The sequence below is a fragment of the Ovis canadensis genome, chromosome 4, assembly GCF_042477335.2.
Source record: "Ovis canadensis isolate MfBH-ARS-UI-01 breed Bighorn chromosome 4, ARS-UI_OviCan_v2, whole genome shotgun sequence".
Lineage (NCBI taxonomy): Eukaryota > Metazoa > Chordata > Mammalia > Artiodactyla > Bovidae > Ovis > Ovis canadensis.
In genome coordinates, this window is record NC_091248.1 from 38,930,983 (window position 1) to 38,943,216 (window position 12,234).

Sequence of the window (12,234 nt, forward strand, 5' to 3'; positions counted from 1 at the left end):
AAAGCAAACATAACTCTCCTTTGGCCTTAAAATAATATCTTGAGGTAAGTAGGCAAACACAATTATTCCAAGTCATAAATGAGGAAAGTAAAGCTTTTCAGCAGGACATAAAGTTAGAAGGAGAATCTCAGTTTTTCTGACCATTAGCCAGTCCAGCTCTCTGAACCACTATATCTATATAGACCATTGTCTTTTTAAGGCATTGATTGATTGTCCAAATTCAACAGTCATACACTTATCTCCTGGCTGGGCTGTTGGGTTTTAAAGATGAACACAAGGCCTCAATCCTTAAGGAGAACACAGTCTATACTTACTCTGCTGAAGTACATTGTAAGAGGATATCTATTTTGAACACCTATACAGACATCATGGGGCTTCCCAGGTGGTGCTAGTGGTAAAGAACCCGCCTGCTAGCACAGGAGGTGTAAGAGATGCAGGTTCGATCTCGGGGCCAGGAAAATGCCCTGGAAGACGGCACAGAAACTGACTCCAATATTCTTGCCTGGAGCCTCCCCATGGACAGAGAAGCTTGGTGGGCTATTAGTCCATAGGGTCACAGAGTCAGAGACAAGTGTGCAACTTGGCACACACACAGACATTAAGATGTGAATGCATTTTCCACATTACCTGATATGTTGGAATTAAATTAGACCTCTTAATCAATAATCTATCAAAGTGTATTTATTAGGAACAAGTGCTTTTGGACTTTAAATTCATCATATGTCCAACTCTTCAAACCCTGAGGGGTAGTTTCTACTGCGGCTGACCAACCCTCTAACTGTGTGTCTTTATTTCTAAACTGAAAGTGGAGGCCTCAAAACCCCAGAAAGGAAACATTTGTTTTGGCCTTTTTTTTTCAGCTGTCCTCATTGAGAATATATGGACAGCTAGGTGCTGGAAGGATCCTGCCAAGTTTCCATAAAACCACCAGTCCTGACACCAGCCATTTGTTCCTTTTGCTGGTTTTCACATTCCCTGAAAATTGGAGGGAGGACTAAAAGAAGAAAGGCTCAACAGTAGGGCGATGGGAAAGTGACTATAGAATAATTTGAAGCTTGGTTCTCCTACACAATATCTTTTGTCGAATGAAAGAAAGAAAGAGTTTTAATTTCACTCTGAAACAGAAGGAAATGGTGACTTTACCAAGGATGCCCTTCAACCTTAATTTTATTTTTCATTATATCTTGAAATTTAGGATCAATGCTTATTAATTTTGCACTTTAAAATTAGCATAGAGGGACTTCCCTGGTGGTCCAGTGGCTAAGACTCTGCACTTGCAATGCAGGAGGCCTGGGTTCAATATTTGATCAGGGAACTGGATCCCGCATGACACAATTAGGAGAAGACTGCAGTAAGACCCAGCACAGCCAAATAAATAAATACTAAAAATAAAATAAAAGTAACAGTGTAGACTAAATACACCACCTATTTTAATATTTTAACTTATTTGGACATATTAGAATTCATAGTTTATAATGTTTAAGAAAAGTAAGATATATTGACATTTTATATGGCATTTCTGACAGATTAAAAATATCCCTAATTACTGTATAAATAAGGAGCTGTAGAGCAACTGAAGGCCTCACTTGTAACTTTAATGAATGTCAAGAGTAATTCTTATTTAATATTTTAGAGGTGGCTAATATGTGAAGAAAGCTGAGTGCCAAAGAATTGAACTTTTGAACTGTGGTGTTGGAGAAGACTCTTGAGAGTCCCTTGGACTGCAAGGAGATCCAATCAGTCCAGTCTAAAGGAGATCAGCCCTGGGATTTCTTTGGAAGGAATGATGCTGAAGCTGAAACTCCAGTGCTTTGGCCACCTCATGAGAAGAGTTGACTCATTGGAAAAGACTTTGATGCTGGGAGGGATTGGGGGCAGGAGGAGAAGGGGACGACAGAGGATGAGATGGCTACATGGCATCACTGACTCAATGGATGTGAGTCTGAGTGAACTCCGGGAGTTCGTGATGGACAGGGAGTCCTGGCATGCTGTGATTCATGGGGTCGCAAAGAGTCGGACACAACTGAGTGACTGAACTGAACTGAACTGAATACCATATTTGTTGTACATTTTTCATATAAATTATGGTTTGCCATTAGTCTTCAGAAAAAAAACTTAAGACTATAAATTTTACCATAAAAATCACAAACAAAATGATCTTAATAATAAAGGTTTAAATATTATTCAGTAAGAAAAGCAGGTGTTAGAATTATAAGATTTAATCTGAAATTACTATGAATGTGTCGAGTAACTTGTTAAATCTGAAGAAGAAACTCTGATCAAAAGGATAACCAGTTTCCATTCCTAGTTTTGCCACTAATTAAATGTGTGATACTGGATAAAAACAGAGAATTTTAGAATAATATGAAAGCCCAAAGAACTCAGTGAAGAAATTTTCTCCAGTGGCAAAGACCATTTCACTGATCTTACAGTCTTTGCCTGATCACTGACATTAACGAGGACTCATGGCTTCATGAAGCAGATGTTGATTTTCTTTGAATTATCTGAGATTACTTAAATTTAAATTAAGTGGTATAAGTGTGCATGTTAGTTTTAATCTGTGCCCTAGAGATAATATTAATTTACAGAGTTCTAATCAATACTACACACCCCAGGGAAGTTGAACTACTGCTTGGAAAAATTTCATCAGAATCCTGCACTACAAATTTATGGTGATAATCAATTCAATGGTCCTAAGTGTTGATCCCTGCTAAATGTCAGATAGTATGATAATTAGCCTAAGGAAAGTTAGCAGTGATTTTTTTATCTGTGATGAGATGAGTATTGTATGAAACAATATGGGCTGATCACTCTGCTCTTGGTCAAAAGAGGTATGAGAATCTTGGATTAGCTCGGTTATTCAAACTGGTACCCTAACCCTAAGACTGTGTGCTCACTCTGACTAGCAGACTACAACAACTTTGCTACTGAAATGTTGTCACATTTGCCTCATGGGACCCTCTTATTTCATTTCATTACAAGAGTGCCCAAAAGAAGAAAGAAACTTCGTCTAGTTTGCAGGTTGCATTCCTGACATGAGTGTACCTGTTAATGCATGGCAGAATTTGGCCTGCAACTTGCTTTTATCATAACATACCAAGTGGCAGTAAAGTGCTGGAGGCTATTGTATCTACCCCAAAAAATCCAATAATTATTTATTTCCAACTTTATTGAGATGTAATTAACATATAACATTGTGCAGGCTTAAGGTGTACAATGTGATGATTTGATGTATATATTTATTGCTAAATTATTTTCACAATAAGAGGAACGCAATTATTCTGAAGGACTAGATCAGTTTAGGTAAGTTCACAACAGCAACTCATTCTGTTTTTATTTTTGTGTTAATGTCTCAGAATACTATTTATTAATTTGCAAAGAGAATATCAAATTTTAACTGAGCCAGAACATGTGTATTAGCTGATGAACACATTACCTCTTCTGGTTTTATAGTTCCCTTAGGAAATATTCTGTATATTTAGCTGACATTGACTTCTGTAAAACTTTCATGCGTTTGTCATGGTTTTTTACCTTCTGGGCCACACACATGAGCCTAATCCCTCTAAAGTAGAACTAAATTTTTAAACACGAACTCAAAACATGACTTATTTTTTTTTCTGTTCTGATTGAGACCTCATTTACCCTAACAGTATAAAATTCAGTCTCAGTCCATTTGAGTGTTTACCCTTTCCAACTCATGTGAAAACCCTCGAGTCTCACAGAAGATAGTCCATACAAGGAGTCTTTCCTGTGTTCACTTCATGTTTCTTTCTTCTAAATTGCTCATTGCTTAAGATCCCCTGAAGAAGGCTGTATCTTGTCATAGTCCCACAGCCCTGGAGCTGAGACAGGGCCTCTCTAGTTGCACCAGACTGTTCTACTCATATTCTGCCACTTTCTTGGAAGACAGTATCTTGGTAATCCATGATATTTGATAGAATGACAAATCACCATGGGAAAAACAGCCTAGCTCCAGGAATTTCTACCTCCCCAATCTGCAAGAAATAGGCCCTTACACACTAGGACACACATACACGTTAGCTTTGTCCCACAATGTTTCTTTTTTTTTTTTTTGTCCCACAATGTTTCATCATTCCCTTTGCCATGAGTCTTCACCACCATCTTCCCAGAGGCAATTACTGTTATGAATAAACATAGATTAGTTTTGCCTGCTTTAAAATTTGTATAAACAGAATTGTATAATATGTATTATTTTCCTGTGTAAGAAATTCATTCTTTTTTACTGTACTATAGTAGCATTTCATTATGTGAATATATCACCATTTTAGGCATTCTCCTATTAAGTTGTCTCCAGTTTTTAACTACTATGAAAAGAGTATTTGTGGATGTATATTTAAACCTTTTCTTGGTTAAATATATGGGAGTACAACTGCTAGGTCATAAGGTAGTTATATGTTCAGTTTTATAAGAAACTGCCAGACCCCTATTGAAAGAGACAGCACCATTTTACATCCACACTAAAACGAATTCTTCCACATCTTCATCAATATTTGGTGCTGTCAGTGTTTTTTTAACTAACCAGTCTGTTGAGTATGTAGTTGTATCTCACTATGGTTTATAGTCCATCTTGTCTATACTTTTGTGTATAGACATACACAGAAGTAAGCCACAGTAAAACCATCACTTGTGTATTCAAGTTTCGGATCTTCAAATATTGAGAAGTATCCCAGTTAAAAAGATAGATATTCAAGTCTATGCCTAACTCTTGGAGGCAGTGGGTACACATTCACAGTTCATCCTTGAACATTCTGGTCTCTATTGTTTCCCAGCTTTGACTTCCTCTCACCACCATGGGGTTGCCCTGTGCCCATTCACGTAAGTCGTCCAAGTCAGGCGTCTGAGCTTTGTTCTTCCCCATGCACAGCATCCCTTTTGGTCTAGGGAAGTGCACACCAGTGTTATAACCTGGAAGTAAGCCGAGTGGGCGAGGAATTCTGGGATTGCAAATAGCTGCAGGGTGGCTCACAAGGGAGAATGTGGACTTAAGGTGGACATAGCCTTTGACCCCCTACCCAAATCCTTGCTCTGTGGGAGAAGCAAGGACAGAGGCAGAGACCCCTCTTGTCCAAATCTGAGGATAGTAGTGTGAGAACACCCGTTTCATCTGCTACTAAAGTTGCATTCTGTTACTTGCCTGAGCGATACCAATTTCCACCTCTCTTGCTGCAATAGCAAGTCCTAAAGGGCTCTCTCATTTCCTCGGCCATCTTGGCCTTTCTACAGTATTTGGCTGAGATGTCTAACGTTTTCACAAGAAAAACAGAAATGCAAAACCAACCACCAAACCCAGAAAATGCAAAAACACATATATGGATGTTTACCTACCTCAGAGAATTGGTTGTGGCTGATACTCAGAAATACATTAGTGATATAGCCAAAACATAACCAGAGCAAAAGAATTCACAGCCCCCTCCCACACACACAGCCACACACCCCCTTGCCAGATTTCTGCACAGATGGATCATTCAGAAATGCCTCAGAAATATTTATCAATCATAGTCTAATTGAACACTGCTTATATATATGGCGGCCACTGCTCCAAGGACTCTACATACACTACTTATTTAATCCTTACACGACTTAGCAACTAAACAACAATAACGATTATTATCTTCATTTCAGATGTGGAAACTGAGATAAATTAAAAAGATTGCTTGAGTTTACTTGCTAGGAAGTTGCACAGGCAACATTCAAAGCCAGACAGTCTGGCTGCCGAATCCACAGCCCAGCCAGGAGGCTGTGCTGGGTAGGTCTATGTGTTAGGCTTTTTATGAGGTGTTTTATATAGATTAGCTAATTCAAACTGTGACAAAGGTATAATTATCTCTGCTTGACAGATGAGAAAACAGAGGCTAACTAAGTTGCCAAAATTATAAAACTAGTAAATGACTGAGCTGGATTTTACTGACTTGTCAAAATCATATAACTAATAAGTGAGTGAGCTCAGTTTCAAACTTGATTAAATTATATTTGGGCCACATAGCATCTGAAGGCAATATGTAATATTTTTGAAATTTTTTGTGTGTTTTCATTTTCAATTTATATATGGAAGAGTAAAATTCAATTATCTGGGCATTTCTTTTACATGGAGTACCACAGCCTTTAACAATACCTGATAAATTAGGCATTACTGTACCCTGCTACACACAGGGAAGATTTGATTTGATTTCCAGTCCTGCAGCCCAAACCAAAGCTGGGATTTTGAAAGTGGTGCTATAGTTGGCATTAACTGCATTTGATTTTTCTCTGGGAGGAAAAGAGTTCCTTTTTGAACTTAAAAAAAAAGAGCCAATATATCCATAAATATCAAACATGTTATTTCATTTCAATATACATTTATGGGTAAGATAACTTAGTGATTTCATATTTCCTTGTGAGTGCAATAAAAACTGGAAGAAAATTAAAGAAAAAAACGTCTACACCAAATCATTCAATATGCATACCTCGATGCATTCCACAGCTTGGAGCACATACAGGAAAGTATGGAAAAAATGACTGCCTGAGCTCTCCTACTTAGAAAGATTTAATTTTCCTTCTGAGCCCTTAGTGTGAGCATAGGTGCAGCATTTATTGTACATCTGTCACACGTTTTCAAGTTGCCACTGAATTGAGCATGTGCTTCTTAAATGTAAGAGAGAGTGAAAAACCAGGAAAGGTTCCTTAAAGAAAGCAGTGCATTTTCTATCCCTGAATAGAGAAATATTTGCACATTTAAGCATAAACAGCATAACAGAGACTATGCTTTTTACCCAACAGCTTTCTTTACTTCTCAGTACACTGCTTCTATGATAACGAGTCTTACCTGAAGACATATTCATTGACTAATTATTCTGCTTAAATTATGCTTTGCAAGCTTCAGAGTAAAATTCATTTTTTCACTGATCTTAAAAATACTAGATGATCTGAGCAGAGAGTTCTTCCACAAATGGGGACTCTCCAGTAGCACCATTGGGCTGGTGATTGGAAAAGAAGAGCAAACACAACTGCAATAAACCGTGCGTGTGTGTGTGTTTGTGTGTGTATTAGTTGCTCAGTTGTGTCCAGCTCTTTGTGAACCCATAGACTGTGGCCCACCAGGATCCTCTGTCCCTGAAATTCTCCAGGCAAGAATACTGTAGTAGGTACCTATTCCTTTCTCCAGAGGATCTTCCCAACCCATGGATCAAACTCAGGTCTCCTGCCTTGCAAGCAGATTCTTTACCACCAGGGAAGCCTGCAATAAACCCTATGACTCCTTTAAAATAAGTACCTCTGTGAATGTTACTTCTGACGAGAATGCCATATCGATATGGATCTATGTTTACTAAGCCTGGTGATAGTGCTATGCTTAAATATTAGCGGATGATAGTGGCAAGAGAGGGCATCCTTGTCTTGTTCCTAAGTTTAGAGGAACTGCTTTTAGCTTTTCACCATTGAGAATAATATTTGCTATGAGTTTGTCACCAGTTCAGTTCAGTCACTCAGTCGTGTCTGACTCTTTGCGACCCCATGAATCGCAGCACGCCAGGCCTCCCTGTCCATCACCAGCTCCGGAAGTTCACTCAAACTCGTGTCCATCGAGTCGGTGATGCCATCCAGCCATCTCATCCTCTGTCATCCCCTTCTCCTCCTGCCCCCAATCCCTCCCAGCATCAGGGTCTTTTCCAATGAGTCAACTGTTCACATCAAGTGGCCAAAGTATTGGAGTTTCAGCTTCAGCATCAGTCTTTAAATGAACACCCAGGTCTGATCTCCTTTAGGATGGACTGGTTGGATCTCCTTGCAGTCCAAGGGACTCTCAAGAGTCTTCTCTAACACCACAGTTCAGAAGCATTGATTCTTCGGCGCTCAGCTTTCTTCACAGTCCAACTCTCACATCCATACATGACCACTGGAAAAACCATAGCCCTATGGCTTTTATTGTGTTGAGGTATGTTCCTTCTATGTCTACTTTCTGGAGGGTTTTTAATCATGAATGAGTGTTGAATTTTGTCAATAGCTTTCTCTGACTCTATTGAGATAATCATATAGTTTTTATCTTTCAGTTTCTTAATATGGTATATCACATTGATTGATTTGCCTACATTGAAGAATCCTTGCATTCCTGGGATAAAGCCCACTTGGTCATGATGTATCTTTTTAACCTATTGTGGGATTCTGTTTGCTAGAATTTTGTTGTGGATTTTTGCATCTATGTTCATCAGTGATATTAGCCAGTAATTTTCTTTTTTTTTTTTTTTGTGGCATCTTTGTCTGATTTTGATATTATGGTGATGGCGGCCTTGTAGAATGAGTTTGGGAGTTTTCCTTCATCTGCAAGTTTTTGGAAGTTTGAGTAGGAAAGGTGTTAGTTCTTTTCTAGGAGTTGTGGTACATATACACAATGGGGGGCTTCCCTGGTGGCTCAAACAGTGAAGAGTCCACCTGCAATGCAGGAGACCTGGGTTTGATCCCTGAGCCAGAAAGATTCCTTGGAGAAGGGAATGGCTACTCACTCCAGTATCCTTGCCTGGAGAATTCCAGGGACAGTTCATGGGGTCACAAAGAGTCAGACACGGCTGAGTAACTAACACTTCACTTTCATTTTCATACACAATGGAATATCACTCAGCTCTAAAAAGGGCCACATTTGAGTCAGTTCTAATGAGATGGATACACCTAGTGCCTATTATACAGAGTGAAGTTAATTCAGAAAGAGAAAGACAAATACCATATATTAATGCATTTATATGGGATCTAGAAACATAGAACAGTTGATCCTATTTGCAGGGCAGCAAAGTAGACACAGACATAAAGAACAGACTTAGGGTCACAGTGCAGGAAGGAGAGGGTGGGATGACTTGAGAGAATAGTATTGAAACATATACATTACCATATGTAAAATAGATAGACAGTGGGAATTTGCTGTATGATGCAGGGAACCCAAAGCTGGTGCTCTGTGACAAATTACAGGGTTGGGATTGGGAGGGAGGTGGGAGGGAAGTTTAAGAAGGACGGGACCCATGTATGCCTGTGGCTGATTCATGTTCAGTTCAGTTCAGTTCAGTTCAGTCGTTCTGTAGTGTCTGACTCTTTGTGACTCCATGAATCAATCGCAGCACACCAGGCCTCCCTGTCCACCACTAATTCCGGGAGTGCACTCAAACTCATGTCCACTGAGTCAGTGATGCCATCCAGCCATCTCATCCTCTGTCGTCCCCTTCTCCTCCTGCCCCCAATCCCTCCCAAGCATCAGAGTCTTTTCCAACGAGTCAACTCTTCGCATGAGGTGGCCAAAGTACTGGAGTTTCAGCTTTAGCATCATTCCCTCCAAAGAAATCCCAGGGCTGATCTCCTTCAGAATGGACTGGTTGGATCTGCTGGCAGTCCAAGGGACTCTCAAGAGTCTTCTCCAACACCACAGTTCAAAAGCATCAATTCTTCGGCACTCAGCTTTCTTCACAGTCCAGCTCTCACATCCATACATGACCACTGGAAAAACCGTAGCCTTGACTAGACAGACCTTTGTTGATATATGGCAAAAGCCATCACTATAATATAAAGTAATTATCCTCCAATTAAAAATAAAATTAAAAAGAAGAGGAAGGAGGGAAAAAAAGAAAACTGAAGGAGATAAAAATATCCTTTAATAAGAATGGACTTCTTAAAAATTCTTACTTCTATGCCCAAAATTCAAACTAGGAAGAGAAGATTTAAACCAAGAAAGAACTCAGCAAGGTAATGACTCTCTTTCACGAGTTCTACATATCATCACCAAAAAAAAAAAAAAAATACTGGTTGTGTTTTTACTTCCCCTGAAGCCTCCACACCACCATGCTATAAAATGTCAATGCATAGTGTTGCAAAATTTATCTGTTTGTTTAGCTTTAGAACTTGACTTTCCAAGAATGCTTCAGCAATGAATGAAAGGCCCATGGTGAGAACAGACCCCACACAGCTGCTGGCACCATGGGTGCCTGGGCACAGTCCATACAGAGTGGGAAGCTGCTCCCGCATATTTGGCAGAGACTACCGGGGCATGGAGCCACTGGCAACCTGGCCTCCCCAGTGAAGCGAAGTGAAGTGAAAGTTGTTCAGTCATGTCCAACTCTTTGTAACCCCATGAACTATAGCCCATCAGGCTTGTATATCTGTAGAATTCTCCAGGCAAGAATAATGGAACTGGATGCCATTCCCTTCGCCAGGATGTCTTCCCAACCCAGGGATCAAACCCAAGTTTCCTAAATTACAGGTGGTTTCTTTACCATCTGAGCCACCTGGGAAGCCAAGAGATTTTTTACTAAATGTCAGGGTCTCCTTGGGAGGATGGATGCCAACATTGCCAGAGGCAAGACTTAAAAATGAGTGGGGAACAAAGGGAGATGAGAATGGAATAAAAAATAAAGAAAAAAAGATTATGGCTTCTTTGCCAGAACCAACAGTGGATGGAGAAATCCTCTAAGTTCCTGGTTTGATAGAAGGGCCTTCAAGGTGAAGAGTATTTTTCTTTTGTTGTGTTTGAACTCTGCCCTGCTTTGATTTGTGATTTTACTTCACTTTGTTTTTTTTTTTAATTGCTGTTGTTTGTGGCTATTTAATTTTTGTTTAAGAAACAAAATCAAATCCAATAGGAAATGAAAACAATTGATTACCTTCCAGACTATAATAAAAATTGTATAGAAACTAATTTTTAAATTAACTTTTACAAAATGTTGGGTAGGCAAATACACTCTCTTGAAGTTCCGCTATCTGCTAAAGAATGTGCTAGATATTTAACACATATTATCCTGTTTGTTGCTCATAATAACAGATAAAATATTCATTTTTGGCTCTGTTTTGCTGATGTAGAATCTAAGGTACTAATCTCTGGTGACCTCAGCCTGAAGCAGATTGAAATGGGGCCCTGGTTTCCCATCCAGAGACTGAGGTTGGGTCATGGCAGGGAGGGGAGCAAACCCTGACCATTAGACCAGTCGTCAGTGAAAAGGCCCTGGCTCTTTGACTTTGTAGCAAAAGGATTCCCATGAATATGGAAACAGTGAAACAAGTAAAGTCTTTATTAGGAGGAAAAAGAGTACAGTACTTGTGGATAGATACATGGGCAGACTCAGAGAATCACTGAGTTGCACCCTCATGACAATTTAAATCACTTATTTGGGGCATTTCTTCCAGTGTTCCTTTGGCTAATTATTTCGATTTGCCTGGTTCCCAGTCCATATTTGATCTATCTCAGGATCCTCCCAAGTGTGGGCACGCATCTCTTAGCCAAGATGGATTCTACCAAAGAGACCTATAGGTAATAACCATCACTTAGCTTCTCTCCCCTTTTGACTTCCAAGGAGGCTTTCTGTGCATATGTAGGTAGGTAGGTAAGAGGAGTGGGTAGTCTCTTATCTTCTATCTAGACAGGGCCCAGCCTCCCCTCTCATTTGTCCTGCCATTCTCATCTTGGAGTATTGGTCCACAGGGAATGAATCTCCAGTTACTTTACCCTGGCAGGAGGAGGACCTCTACCTCCTGCCTTAATATGAAGAAATAAAGTAACATGTCCAGAGTGACACAGCCACAAATGTGATTTATGACTTGACCCTTGTCCAACAGAGAAGCTCATTCCCTGTCCTCACACTGAAAAGCATTTCCGATGCATTTCTCCTCATTGTTAATTATGAAATAATTTTGTCACATAATAATGTCTTATGCAAATAAGAATTTAGATGTTTCCAAGAAAATCCCATTGTCAGTATTACATTCTGACTTTAACAGATTTCTGTAGAGATGTAAGTTTCCAACCTATTTGGTTGTGTGGCTAGAATTAAATGTTATTATACAGAATCAAAAGAGAATTGAATTAGGAGGCGGTTCCAAATAGGAAAAGGAGTACATCAAGGCTGTATATTGTCACCCTGCTTATTTAACTTATATGCAGAGTACATCATGAGAAATGCTGGACTGGAAGAAGCACAAGCTGGAATCAAGATTGCCGGGAGAAATATCAATAACCTCAGATATGCAGATGATACCACACTTATGGCAGAAAGTGAAGAGGAACTAAACAGCCTCTTGATTAAAGTGAAAGAGGAGAGTGAAAAAGTTGGCTTAAAGCTCAACATTCAGAAAATGAAGATCATGGCATCTGGTCCCATCGCTTCATGGGAAATAGATGGGGAAACAGTGGAAACAGTGTCAGAATTTATTTTTCTGGCCTCCAAAATCACTGCAGATGGTGACTGCAGCCATGAAATTAAAAGACGCTTA